A 12,700-nucleotide genomic window follows, 5' to 3' on the forward strand; every position below is an offset into this window, starting at 1 on the left:
AGACATGGACCAGTCTGAGGCCCACTTCTCATGGAAACAGCCCAATGAGAGGACAAGCCCATGGCATTTAAGGCTACCCTCTCTGTCTTTCTATGGAAGAGGGATTTGTTTGCCTGCTTTGTTTAGCCCCACAGGGAAGAACTTGAGACTTGCAGGTGAAAGTTGCAGAAAGGCAGATTTGGGATTGGAAAATGTTTTCTAACAACAGAGCTATTCCAGAGTGGGAAACGGCAGCCTAGGGAGGAAGGGAGCACCACCTCACTGGTGGCTATCCATCAGGCTGCACCCAAAGACCGAGAAGGCCACTTTCACCCTCTTTGGGTTTGACCTTTTGACTGAGTCCAAGTTTTACAGAACAAATACTTTTATTAAGGGGATTTGCTCTGTGAAGATTGAATTCAGTCAAAGGGCTGCACTTGAGGACCTAGAGAGGCACATGTGGTCTCAAGGCCACACGTTCCCCACTCCTGAACTAGGAGAATTTGGGAAGGCTTCTTGTAAGAGGTGGCATCTGAGTGAGCCTTTAAGAATGCTAGAAAGGAATATTTTTCAATCCTTATTCAGGGAAGGCTTAGACAACTTGTCACCTCTGAGTTTCTGAGATTGAAACTCTGACTGCTATTTGCTGTCTGTATGACTTTAGGTAAGTGAAGTCCCTCCTCTGAGTCTGTTTCCTTATTTGTAAAAAACAAAACAAAACAAAAACCCAAAGAGGTAAATCTCCAAGGTCCTTTCCAGCTCCAGAACCCAGAGATGTAAGGAAATAGCTTGCAGAGAGAAGCATCTGGGCCTCTCTTAGGTTAGATGTGACTTTATGTCTATTTTACACACATGGGCAGAGACCTTTTACTCAGTGGCCCAGGCAACTTTCTAAGCGTACAAATTGCAGAACAGCTGCTATATTGGTAGAGGGAAGAAGTCACAGGTACAGACAAAAATAAAAGGAAATTAAAAGCAAAACTACCTGATGAAGCCGTGAATAGAAATATCAAAATTTATGAACCAAGGACCGTTGGAAAAGACTGTGGACTCAGGATCTCATCCATCCATCAGTCAAACCAACACATGTAGGGTACTGTTCCCTCCCAGGAGAAATAGAAAGTTTAGATTAGAACACAGTCTCTGCCCCCTTAGATTCTGGTTAGGAAGTAACACATAACAATAAGAGCCTTGGAGAGGTCCAAGACAAAATGCCATGGGAGATCTGAGACGGACTTCCTCTGAGGAACATTATCAGATAAATAAGCTGCCCCATAAACACACCAGAAGCTATGTAGCCAAGTGAACAAGTTGACTTCTGAAGCAGTCTGGTTGGAAAGCCATGCATTTATACTGAGCTGTTGGCATTGCTGAAAATGTACCTGGTTCTCCTTTTCTCAGCATTTCTTTCTTTCTATCTATCTATCTGTCTATCTATCTATCTATCTATCTATCTATCTATCTATCTATCTATCTATCTATCTATCTACTTATCTATCTACCTATCGATCTATCTATCTATCTATCCATCCATCCATCCATTTGTTCATCGGCCTATCTACCCATCTATTCATCAGTTTGTCCATCCACTCATCCATCTATTCATCAATCCATCTACCCATTTATCCATGCATCCATCCATCCAACTGCTTGTTCATCAACCCATCCTTTCTTTCATCCAGTAAGAATTTATAAAGCACCTACTATGTGCCATGTACTGTGCTAGATGCTGGGGAAACAAGGAAATCTCTCTCTCTCAAGTAGTGTATCATTGATTGGAGGGGGAGGAGAAAACAATGCATGCAAAACAAACACAAAATATACAAGATAGGGAGTGAACACGTAACTTCATTGGTACGGGCAACTCTTGGGTAAGGAAACTATCATGTTGACACCATTTTTGCAACTTAGTCTTAAAGAGTTGTCTAGCCCTAGGAGAAGAGAGGTTAAGTAACTTACCTCATGTCATGCACCTAGTGGGTGTCTTCCTGGTTCTAAGACCAGCTCTCTATTCACGTACACACACACACACACACACACACACACACACACACACATATTCAGTGATATGCTGCTAAATGTTTAACAACTAGATTTATGAAAAAAATATGATGCATATATACATACATAAGTTTATTATAAATTTTACTGACATAAAAGATGGGTGGCACACAATTTATAAATAATAGCAAACTATACAGTACCCTTTATTGTAAATTCCTTATAGCTAATTGATTCTTACAGAAGGCTTTCCTTGATTTTTGGCAAACTGTTGTATCCATAGTCAACCTGGATTTACATCCCAATCCACTAACTTTTCCCAATAAATTTATATATTAATGTATCAGGTCATTAAAGCTGATATGTAATGTACTATTAAGCTATGTCCCACTCTTGCACAGATTATACTCATTAAACTGAAACTTCTTTCCTCTTCAGCACCACTGATTCCAACAGTGCTAATTATCTTTTTAGTTTTTAGCCTAATGGGAAGCACTGGAACCTTGTTTGATTTCTATATTATCTACATAATCCTGAAAATTACTCATATTAATTTCATGTTTTAAAATTTCACTTAAATGACACTTTTTTTTTTTTTTACCAGTTATCCATGGCGAACTTATTTTTCATAAGACCAAGTTTATGGTTCTAGTAAATCAAAAATTTAAAATTAAATCTAATTTAAAATTAAAGTATTAAAAATACTTTCATGGTTGTTTCTGTCCAATAAAAGATGTAAGTTCATGTGTTCAATTATATTTTCTAGTGCCATATTCCTAGGAAAAGCATTAAATTTATTAAATGGAATGTCTTTAAATTTATCTGACTTAATCAGATACTCAACTTGGGACAGCTAGGTGGCATAGTGGATCAGGAAGTCAGAAAGACTAGAGTCTGATACTCTCTGTGGAACCCTAGGCAAGTCACTTAACCTCTGATTGCCTCAGTTTCCTTGGCTATAAAATGAGGATGATGATAGCACCTATCTCCCAGAGTTGTTATGAGGATTAAATGAGATATTTGTAAAGTGCTTGGCACACAGTAGACATTAAATAAATTCCTATTTCCTTCCTTCCACTTGAGATTCATGCTTTCTGGTACCAATCTCTACATTTTCCAAAACTCTTGTGGTGTGTTTTTGTACTTTCTGAAGGTTAACTGATCTTGGCTGCAATGCCATTGAAAATCATGAAAATTCAAGGCTGTCACTCATGAAAGTAAGGTCTTACATGAAATTAATGTTAGCTAATCTCTTTGCAAAAGCAGAATAAGGACAAAGATGCATACAAAATACAGGCTATATATGCCCTACAGCAGCAGCAGCTCATACACTACATGCACCCATCCTGGGGCAATTTTAATAATTTCAGTTTCAAGTTCTTTGGCTTCTGTGTCTAGCTTGGTTGGATTTTTAGCACGGTGGTGATGAATAGAATACATTTTATCCCGAAATATTTCCAAATGATTAACTTGTTCTGCTTCAGATGTGGGATTAAGTGATAATTGCAACTGGTAATTTAAACAGTACTGGATGATGATTTTAGGAACACTTTCTAACAATTTCATAGCTAGACTGTCTTCCCAGCACTGTGTTAGCCCCATCAGGAAAAATGCAATTAGGTTTGCTATCGAATATCCATTATTGGGGTCACACTGATTTAAAAGTAGACAATAATGTCTTGAAAATAGACTTGGCTGGGGTTGACATAAATTCTTGTAAAGCAACAAATAACACTCCCTGTTAGAAGCTGACTAAACTACTGTGCTGGCTGTGTTTAACAACTGGCTTACAAAATTCCTGAAGATTTAACAATCAACTCTTGGAAGTTAGTTGGTATGAACCAGCATACCACTGTAATATAGACACATGTATACGTGTGTATATGCATGTGTATATATGTATATATATATGTGGGTACATATCTATCCATCTAATCTACCTTTTCATCTATCCATCCATTTATCTATCCATCCATCTACCTCATTTGTCCATCCATGTATCTATCTCTTATTCATCAATTCATCCACATCTCTCTCTCTCTCTCTCTCTCTCTCTCTCTGTCTGTCTGTCTATCTATCTATCTACCTATCATGGCTGTCTTGATGTGACTTGCAGGGAGGCAAGCATAAACATCTCTTAGCATCCCTTCCCTCATTTCTGCAAGGGAGACTTTGATTCCTGCCAGGAAGGAAAGCAGGAGGAGGTTTGGGTTAAAATCTTGGCCACTCTTCTGGGCTAGAATTATGTTTACCTGCTCCCTTAAATATTCTAAGTCTAGGTGAAATAATTTTAGGTTTAACATAAACTTCTGAATGCTATTTCTTAACGTAGAAAGGGGGGCTTCTTCCCAGAGTCTTTTTCTCACTTCAGCAACCTGGAGAGACATTTCTTTCTGTAGAACTATCAGAGGATCTTGGTCTCCTCCCTCTCTTAGCAGCTCTGGTGCCGTGTGCTCCCTCCAATCAGACAAATAATCTCCATATAGAGGACAGAGTCCTGTACCATTTGAGTCATTATGCTCTCCAAGTCAAAAGTCAATTCCTACTCACAAGAAGCTCACAGTCTGGTGAGGAGACAACGTGCAAACAATCACAGTCAATCCTCAACATTTCCATGTTTAACTTTTCTGACCTCAAGCACTCCAGTGATTTTTATTAGTGACCTCATTTTCACTTTTGTGTTGGCAATGAGCATGCATGATGGCTGTGCTCTGGTATCCTCCTTGGTGCTTCACTGGTCTGGTGCACTCTTCTACTGTATAAACCTCCCTCTTGGTTCATTGCATAGTTTTATTGTTTGCCTTTAAAACTCAAGTTTTGTGCTGCAATTATGACCCCAAAGCTTAGTGCAACCCCTTTGGGCTCTAAGCCCAAGCGTGCAAAATCAGTGATGTGGCTTAGTGAGAAAATAAACTTCCTGCCAGAAAGTCTGCAGCAAGAAGCTGTTGGTTTTAATGAATCTTATTAGATCCACCAAAAGGAGAAAAGTATTTATGGTACTATAGATTTCGCGTGTAATGAAAAGTGAATATTGTTTAAAATCAATGTTTTTCTAATTATTGTGATATCAGTACAAAAGGTCACAGAATTCCTCTTTTTAAATTTAATTTTTATTTAATTTTATTTGTTTTAGTGTTCTCACTTCCATATATCTTAGATTTTTTCCTTCCTTCCCTCTCCTTCCCCCCTACCTACCCACTCCCTCCTTGAAACACCATACAATTTTATAGAGTTTCTATACATACATTCCTATTAAATATATTTTCACCTTAGTCATGTTGCATAGAAGAGTTAAAATGAAGGGGAGAAATCATAAAACAAACCAAAGTGTAATACAAAAGAAAATGATCTGCTACATTCTGCAATCGAATTCCGTGGTTCTTTATCTGGATGTGGAAAGCGTTTTATCTTAAGAGACCATTGGGAATTTTTAAAGTCCTTGCATTGAAATGAAATTCTAAGTCTATCAGAAAAAATCCTCGCACACTGTGGTTGTTGCTGTGCACAAAGTTCTCCTGGTTCTGCTCCTCTTGCTCAGCATAAGATCATATAAGTCTTTCCAGGCCTCTCCGAAGCCTTCCTGTTCATCATTTCTTATAGCACAATAGTATTCCATTACATTCATATACCATAATTTATTCAGCCATTCCCCAATTGATGGGCATCCCTTTGATTTCCAGTTCTTGGCCACCACAAAGAGAGCTGCTATAAATATTTTTGTACATGTGGGACCCTTTCCCATTTTTATGATCTCTTGGAGATACTGTCCTAGAAGCAATATTGCTGGGTCAAAAGGTGTGCACATTTTTGTAGCCCTTTGGGCATAGTTCCAAATTGCTCTCCAGAATGGCTGGATCAGCTCCACCAACAATGAATTAGTGTTACAACTCTCCTACATCTTCTCCAATATTTATCATTATCCTGTTTTGTCATGTTAGCCAATCTGATAGGTGTGATGTGGTATCTCAGAGTTATTTTGATTTGCATCTCTCTAATTAATAGTGATTTAGAGCATTTTTTCATATGACTATAGATGGCTTTGATTTCTTCCTCTGAAAACTGCCTGTTCATATCCTTTGACCATTTATCAACTGGAGAATGACTTGTATTCCTGTAAATTTGACTCAGTTCTCTACATATTTTAGAAATGAGGCCTTTATTGAACATGAGTTGCAAAAATTCCCAGTTTTCTGCTTCCCTCCTAATCTTGGTTGCATTGCGTTTGTTTGTGCAAAAAACTTTTCAATTTAATGTAATCAAAATCATCCATTTTCCACTTCATAATGTTTTCTCCTGTTTAGTCAAAAATTCTTGCCTTCTCCATAAATCTGATAAACACACTACTCCTTGCTCCACTAATTTGTTTATAGTATCAGTCTTTATACCTACATCATGTACCTATTTGGACTTAATTCTTGTGTACAGTGTCAGGCATTGATCTATGCTTCGTTTCTACCATACTGTTATCCAGTTTTCCCAGTAATTTTTGTCGAACAGTGTGTTCTTATCCCAGAAGCTGGGGTCCTTGGGTTTATCAAAATGTAGATTGCTATATTCCATGAAGGTCACAAAATTCTAAGGAATTACTATCAAGAAAAAATGTTTTGCATGTTATCAGTTTTGTTTTGTGTACTGAATTTTTTGGGTTACTGTGTTAGGAAAAATGCATATTATCAGCATTAATGTTTTGTTATAAAGAATTATATGCAGTAAAGTGCATTTTCAGCAATCTCTAGGGAAAGATTACAGTTTTTGGTAGTCTTGGGAAGCTAAACCCCCATTTCCCATAAGTACAATGTAAAAACATTCATGTTTTAATTTTTTTGCTCTATTTTCTAGGAAAGTTACCCCACAAAAGTTGAAGATTGACTATTTCTACAAACAAGATATAGTGCAGGATAAATGGGAGCTAGTTAATAGAATGTCACTTTTGTTATGGGCGATTGGGAAAAGAAGATAGGACTTTAGTTGGGATGTAAAGGATGCCAGGAAATGGAGATGAAGGTAGAAATGCCACGTGTGGGGGCCAATCAGTGAATAATCCTAGTCAGGAGAGGGAGTGTGTTGGAGATCTACCTTGCTGTTCATTCCTCAAAAAAGTCACTGTGTACATGTTCGCCATTTGTACTTGTCTCCCTAACTCCTAGCACAGTGCTTAGCACAGTCACATGCTTGTTGAACGAAGGAATGAATTCTATTATGACAAGGTGCCAGTGTTTAAGTGACCTAGCCAGGTGCTCTCAGGCACTGAAATGAGCGCCAGACTGAAGAGGAAGCAGGCCTGGGGAGGAGAGACCTGGCTTTGGCATTTTCTGGCTTTACAGTCTTGGACCTCATTTTCTTATCTGCAAGGTGGAAATAATAACCTCACATATTTTGTTTACCTCAGAGAGTTTCTGGGAATCCCCAAAGGGAAAGTCAGAGCTGTTAACATTCCCAGAGACCTGACTAGAATAATCTGAAGAGTTTGATGACTTGAAGAGGCAGAAAAGAGTATCTGATACTTAGGAGCAAATGTGGGCTAAAGCATGTTGGTAATGAAATATCCCAGGACCCTGGACATGGTTTTCTGGATTTGATCTAGTGTGTAGGAAAGTTCTAGAGGTACAAGTTTTCAGGAATGGAGATCTGGAAATACCTGTGAATGGTTTGAAGATTCTGTGCCTTTATCTCACCTCTGATATTTCTGTCTTGGTGTCATGGGCAAGTTGCTCAACTTCTGAGCCTTAGTTTCCTTATCTGCAAAATGGGGTTGGTCTAGAACCAAGGTTCCCAAAGTGGGTGACACCAATCCTTTGGCGGTACTGGAATGTTAGGGGGGGGCAGTAGTAGCCTTGGGGGCAATTTGGGAGGAGTGTTGAATAAAAATAAGGGGGCAGAGGAAGCATAATGAAAGAAGAAAATTTTGAAAAACCATTTGAACATGTTTCATCTGTTGTGTAACAGAGTTAAAATCATGGTGATTACATTATTTTCCAAATAAATACACAAAATGCAAGTTACCCATCAATAGTCAAGTCTGCTGACACGCCGTAACAAAAAAGTGTTGGCAGGTGAGCATGTTGGGCTTTGTTGGGAAATTCAGCATGCATCAGCAGGAATATGTGCATGTAACACGTAATACTGCAACATCAAAATTCTAATGCAGGAAAAAACTCACAAATTTACAATTAATTGCTAAATTTATGATGTGTCATTTAAAATTTTTAAAAATATTTTTTGAAGTGATGTAAATGGAAAAAAAAACCCCTAACTATTATAGGGTTAAAGAAAGTAGATTTCCAGTGGGGCATTGAGTAAATTTTTTTTTTGAAAAGGAGGTGGTAGGCTAAATAAGTTTGGGAACCTCTGGCAGGTCTTGAAGGGCCCTCCCAGCTTCTGACTCTTTGATCCTATTATCCAACCTACTATAAAATTACAATTCAAGGAGGATTGGTAAGAGACATTTTTGAATGTTTCAAATGTTTAAAGAGCTTTAACAGATGTCTTTTTCTCCTCTAAGAAAATATACTTAGACAATTATTTTAGTGATCAACATGAAATCTGCCAACGACATTATGGGGAAGTATTTTATTGATGCTCTTTAAAAAACAAAATATTTTTTCCCAGTGATTTCTCCTCCACCCCCAATAGAACCTTCCCTTAAAAGAAGCGTAGTTCAGCAAAACAAATACACACATTTGCCACATTTCCCTCTATACGTTATATTTTCATGATTCTCCCTTCACTTTACCCCAGAGTAGGAGGATATGTCTGTAAAGTGCTTCTCACCAACCAGATTGCTATATATAAATGCTGGTTATTAAGAGTTTCCCAGGAGGACCCAGTAACAGCCATTGCCATGCCCCATCCACCCCCACAGACTGGGTTTGGCTTTAGTGGGGGGCTGTATGGAGAGAACATACAGCCCCTGACTGATCAGGCCAAGGCAAAGAGAAGCATGTCTCTTGCTGCTTCCAAATGTGCAGGGGGACCATCATATTCCCCAGGCACATTAGTCACTTGACACATACTTTTATTAGTGATACCCCAAAGGATATGTGCTCCATGGATGGCTGGTCCCAGGAAGGGTTAGATGTGGCTGCCTTTGGCCCCGGATAAACGTCAAGTCAATCCCCCTGCGATGTATGTTTCCTGGGCCTGCATAATCACATGTCAACCCCAGGCACCATATCTGTGGACAGTGGTAGCCCCAAGACCTTTCTGGTCCCTGAGGGAGCTCTTCTTAGAAGCTTTCCTTCATCCCCAGCTATAAGAATTAGCCCATGAACACTCTGGGCACCAGTCAGTCTGTGGCTCTCCTGGGTGGGGTACCACAAACAATACACATTGGAGGCCTGAGCCTACATGGAGTCTTTTACTCACACAAAGAGATCTGTAGGATGGGCCTCCTCACACAGGTGAGGCCTTTTCTACAAGGTAGCAAAAGTGTTGCAATATCTGTATGTGTAGTCAGTACCTATGTATTTGATAATGCACAAACATCTCTGTTATTTGTGGCTTTCTATCCAGGGATAAGCTAGCTTGTAGTTCTATCACCGTCAGATGGAAGCTCACAGATCACTTAACAGCTTTCCTCCGTAACACAGATCCCCTTAAGTCTCCAGGGCCCAGAAGATTGAAGTGAAATCCCCAGATGGTTGGCAACTGGATTTCATGGATAAAAGCAAAGTGGGAACTTAGGCCCAATCACATTGTGCTTTGCTTTGCCAGATGAGACCTGGCCTTAGGAGATGGAGTAATGGGCATGTGGTCAGTGGGCCTATTCTAATATTGGAGAAGTTTCTACAAACTACGGAAGTACTCTCTTGATGACTTCTGCCAACTCTGAAATGAGAAACACAGGGTCTAGCGTCAGTGTGATTCAGATTATCTGGAGTCTCACCACTAGAGCCAAGATCGTGTGATTGTGGATGGACCACTTTGAGCTCTGTGTTTCAGCCTCCCCACAGACATAATGAAGCTGTGCCTGCCTCCTTAGGACATGAAAACCAACAGATGAAGAGGAGGTGAGCTCCCCAAAGGGTTGGATGGCCCAAGTGGCAAACATTCATAATCATGATAATGGGATGCCAGATAATGTTAGTCTTTCATTCATTTGCCTGCTAATAGGAAAGTCAAGCATACTCTAGAGGGAACCATGTATTTTGGCAGAGCAGATTTTTGAAAGGGTTCAGAGAAAGGATAGGAGGGCTCCAACAACCTAGTATTCTGTGGGAGAATTCAGTCAAGAGAGATCTAAAGTTTCCAAGAATGAAATTCAGAAGACACAAGCAGAGGGCAGCACTGGGTGAGAAGAGAAATGGAGAGCTGCCCTAAAGAGACTGATGTGGCCACACAGGGAACTCACACACAAAAGCTGTACCAAGTCCCATATGGAAGTTGGAAGGAAGAGCAAGTAACTGTGGGTGAATCCAATTGAGTAGTATATGCCTTGTGTGAGTAAAGGTGAAGGTCAGAATGAACTGAGGCCAATGATGAGTGACAAAGATTATAAAGGTAGGCTGCAGTTACATTGGAGGCAAAGGAGGTTATCAAGAAGGGACAGAGCTGCTGTAGGTGAATGGGATGTCAACATAAAATGAAAAGAAGGTTGAAGTAGTCAGCTCATATTCCACTTCTGTTTAGTGTGTAAGAGGCATGGTCATGGAAGAAAAAATTAGCATGCAGCCAAAACTCAAGATAAGTGGCAAGATAAGATGTATCTAGTTCTCTTTAATGAATTCAAGCCACCAGGCCAAAATGAAATCCTGAGTATTGGAAAAATTGGTAGATGTGATTGTTAAGTTGATTTGGTAGTCTTTGAGCGATCCCAGAAAATGGGAGAGATGCTTCAAAGCTGGAGAGGGCAAATGTGGTCCCATTTGAAGAAGAGACTGGGAAAATGCTAGTAAACTCAGATTTCACTCAAGTCCTTGACTAGGCCTCTCATGCTGTCATGTGGACAAGACCAAGAAATAGGGGTTTGAGGAGAGTCCACCTAGACAAACTGAGCTCTGTCTGAATGACTGGACCTAAAGGACAGTCGGTAATAGACTCATGCAAATGTTGGGGAAGACTTCTAGTTCTGTCAGGGCTGTGCCAGTCAACATTTTATCTATCTGTGACTTGGATAGAGGCAGAGAAATGAGGCTTCTCAAATATTCAGATGCCATGAAGAAAGGTGGAGAAGGTGACATGTTGGATGACAAGACCCAAAAAGACCCTGACAAGCCAGAACAACAGATAAAATCCATGGAAAAGGAGTTTAGTTAGGATAAACATAAAGTGCTATATTTTGGTTAGAAACCAACTGGGAGGATCACCAGTGATCGGTGACCAGGAGGCAATTCCTACAAAAAGATATGGTGTCCAAGCTGAAGAGGTCAACAGCTTGACATGTCAGCTCAAAAAAGCCAGCACCTTCCTGGTGTGCTAAACACTGTCCCAAGAGTACCCCCATTCTCTCCCCTGGTCAGACGGTATTTACCGTTTCTGTGTTACCATCTGGGTGCCTCATTTTAGAGACATTCATAGATCAACAAGAATAGGAGGTCAATAGGGCTGATGGGAGGAAGGGAGAATATGCCATATGAGGATTGGTCAAAGGAAATGGGGTGCTTAAGCTGAAGAGAAGGCTTGTTGGGAACACGCTAATTATCTCAAATATCTGAAGAGCTCCTTCACAGGAAGTGTTAGTAAATGTTTGTGGAATTGAACAGCTCCAGAGGGCAAGATTAAAAGAAAATCAAGATTTAGATTTTTAAACCATTCAGAGCTATCCAAAACTAGCAGAGGCTCCTCCTCACTGAAGAATTTCACGATGTTAGAGGTCCCCTCGTCAATAATTCTGTATGGCTTGGACCAGCCAGACTCTCATATCTGTTCCAACTCTGAGATTCTGATATCTGCTAGGAAAGTCCCAACTAGCTGGGTGCCTTTGGGAGAGGTACAGTGGAAAAGTGTGCTCAATTTGGAGCCAGAAGAAGCAAGTTTAAATCCTGGCTCTCTGTGTCACCTCAGCCACTTAAGTCGCTTTGCCTCAGTTTCCACATTAGATTAGAATTCCAAGATCTCTTCCAGCTCAAAATCGATCCTAGCCATCCTGAACATATTTGTTTGTAAAATGAAGGAGCTCAACAAGATGATTTATTCAAGAACAGCAGAGATGGAAGAGATGTGAGAGACCATAGAGGGCCAGTCCTGTTCACTCCACAGAGAAATGAAGACATATCTTTACAAACTCTGGGGGTCTAAACCCTCACCTCCAACTCTCAGTTCCATGCCTTTTAAATTAAAGGACATGATAGCTAAGGTCTACATCATGTGCCCATTTCTGCACCAGGCACATGAGGCGAGGCTCTCCTTAATGCAGGGCGCCATCCCTCCACACCCTCTCTTCCTTGGGGCTCTCGTCTGTGTCTTCCCACAAATTGGGTCCGTGAGCCTTCAGACATCCCAGGGTCCTGACGGAGCCTTTGATGCCTGCTCTCCTCATTCTCAGGGTCTTCTTTCCTGGCCACATGTGTTCTTGATGACGTTTGTTTTTCTGTCACCTCTTGGGCACATGTGGTGCCATGTGTTGTTCCAATGCCTTTCGCATTATTGGTTCTTCCAAGATGGTGATGGTAGAGTGTAAGGTCCTTGAGGGCAAGGCCTGTTTGGCTTTTGCCTTTGTATCCCTAGCATCTGGCATGATGCTTGGCACATAGTAGGTGTTTGCTGAAGTCCATGATTCATA

At 40.3% G+C, this 12,700-nt stretch overlaps 1 pseudogene; it reads right to left on the reverse strand.

Annotated features, from left to right (window-relative positions):
* Positions 1-2,186: 2,186 nt before the first annotated feature.
* LOC140520026 (E3 SUMO-protein ligase KIAA1586-like) lies at positions 2,187-12,484 on the reverse strand (annotated as a pseudogene).
* Between the last annotated feature and the right edge of the window lie 216 nt (positions 12,485-12,700).

The sequence above is a fragment of the Notamacropus eugenii genome, chromosome 1, assembly GCF_028372415.1.
Source record: "Notamacropus eugenii isolate mMacEug1 chromosome 1, mMacEug1.pri_v2, whole genome shotgun sequence".
Taxonomy (NCBI): Eukaryota; Metazoa; Chordata; class Mammalia; order Diprotodontia; family Macropodidae; genus Notamacropus; species Notamacropus eugenii.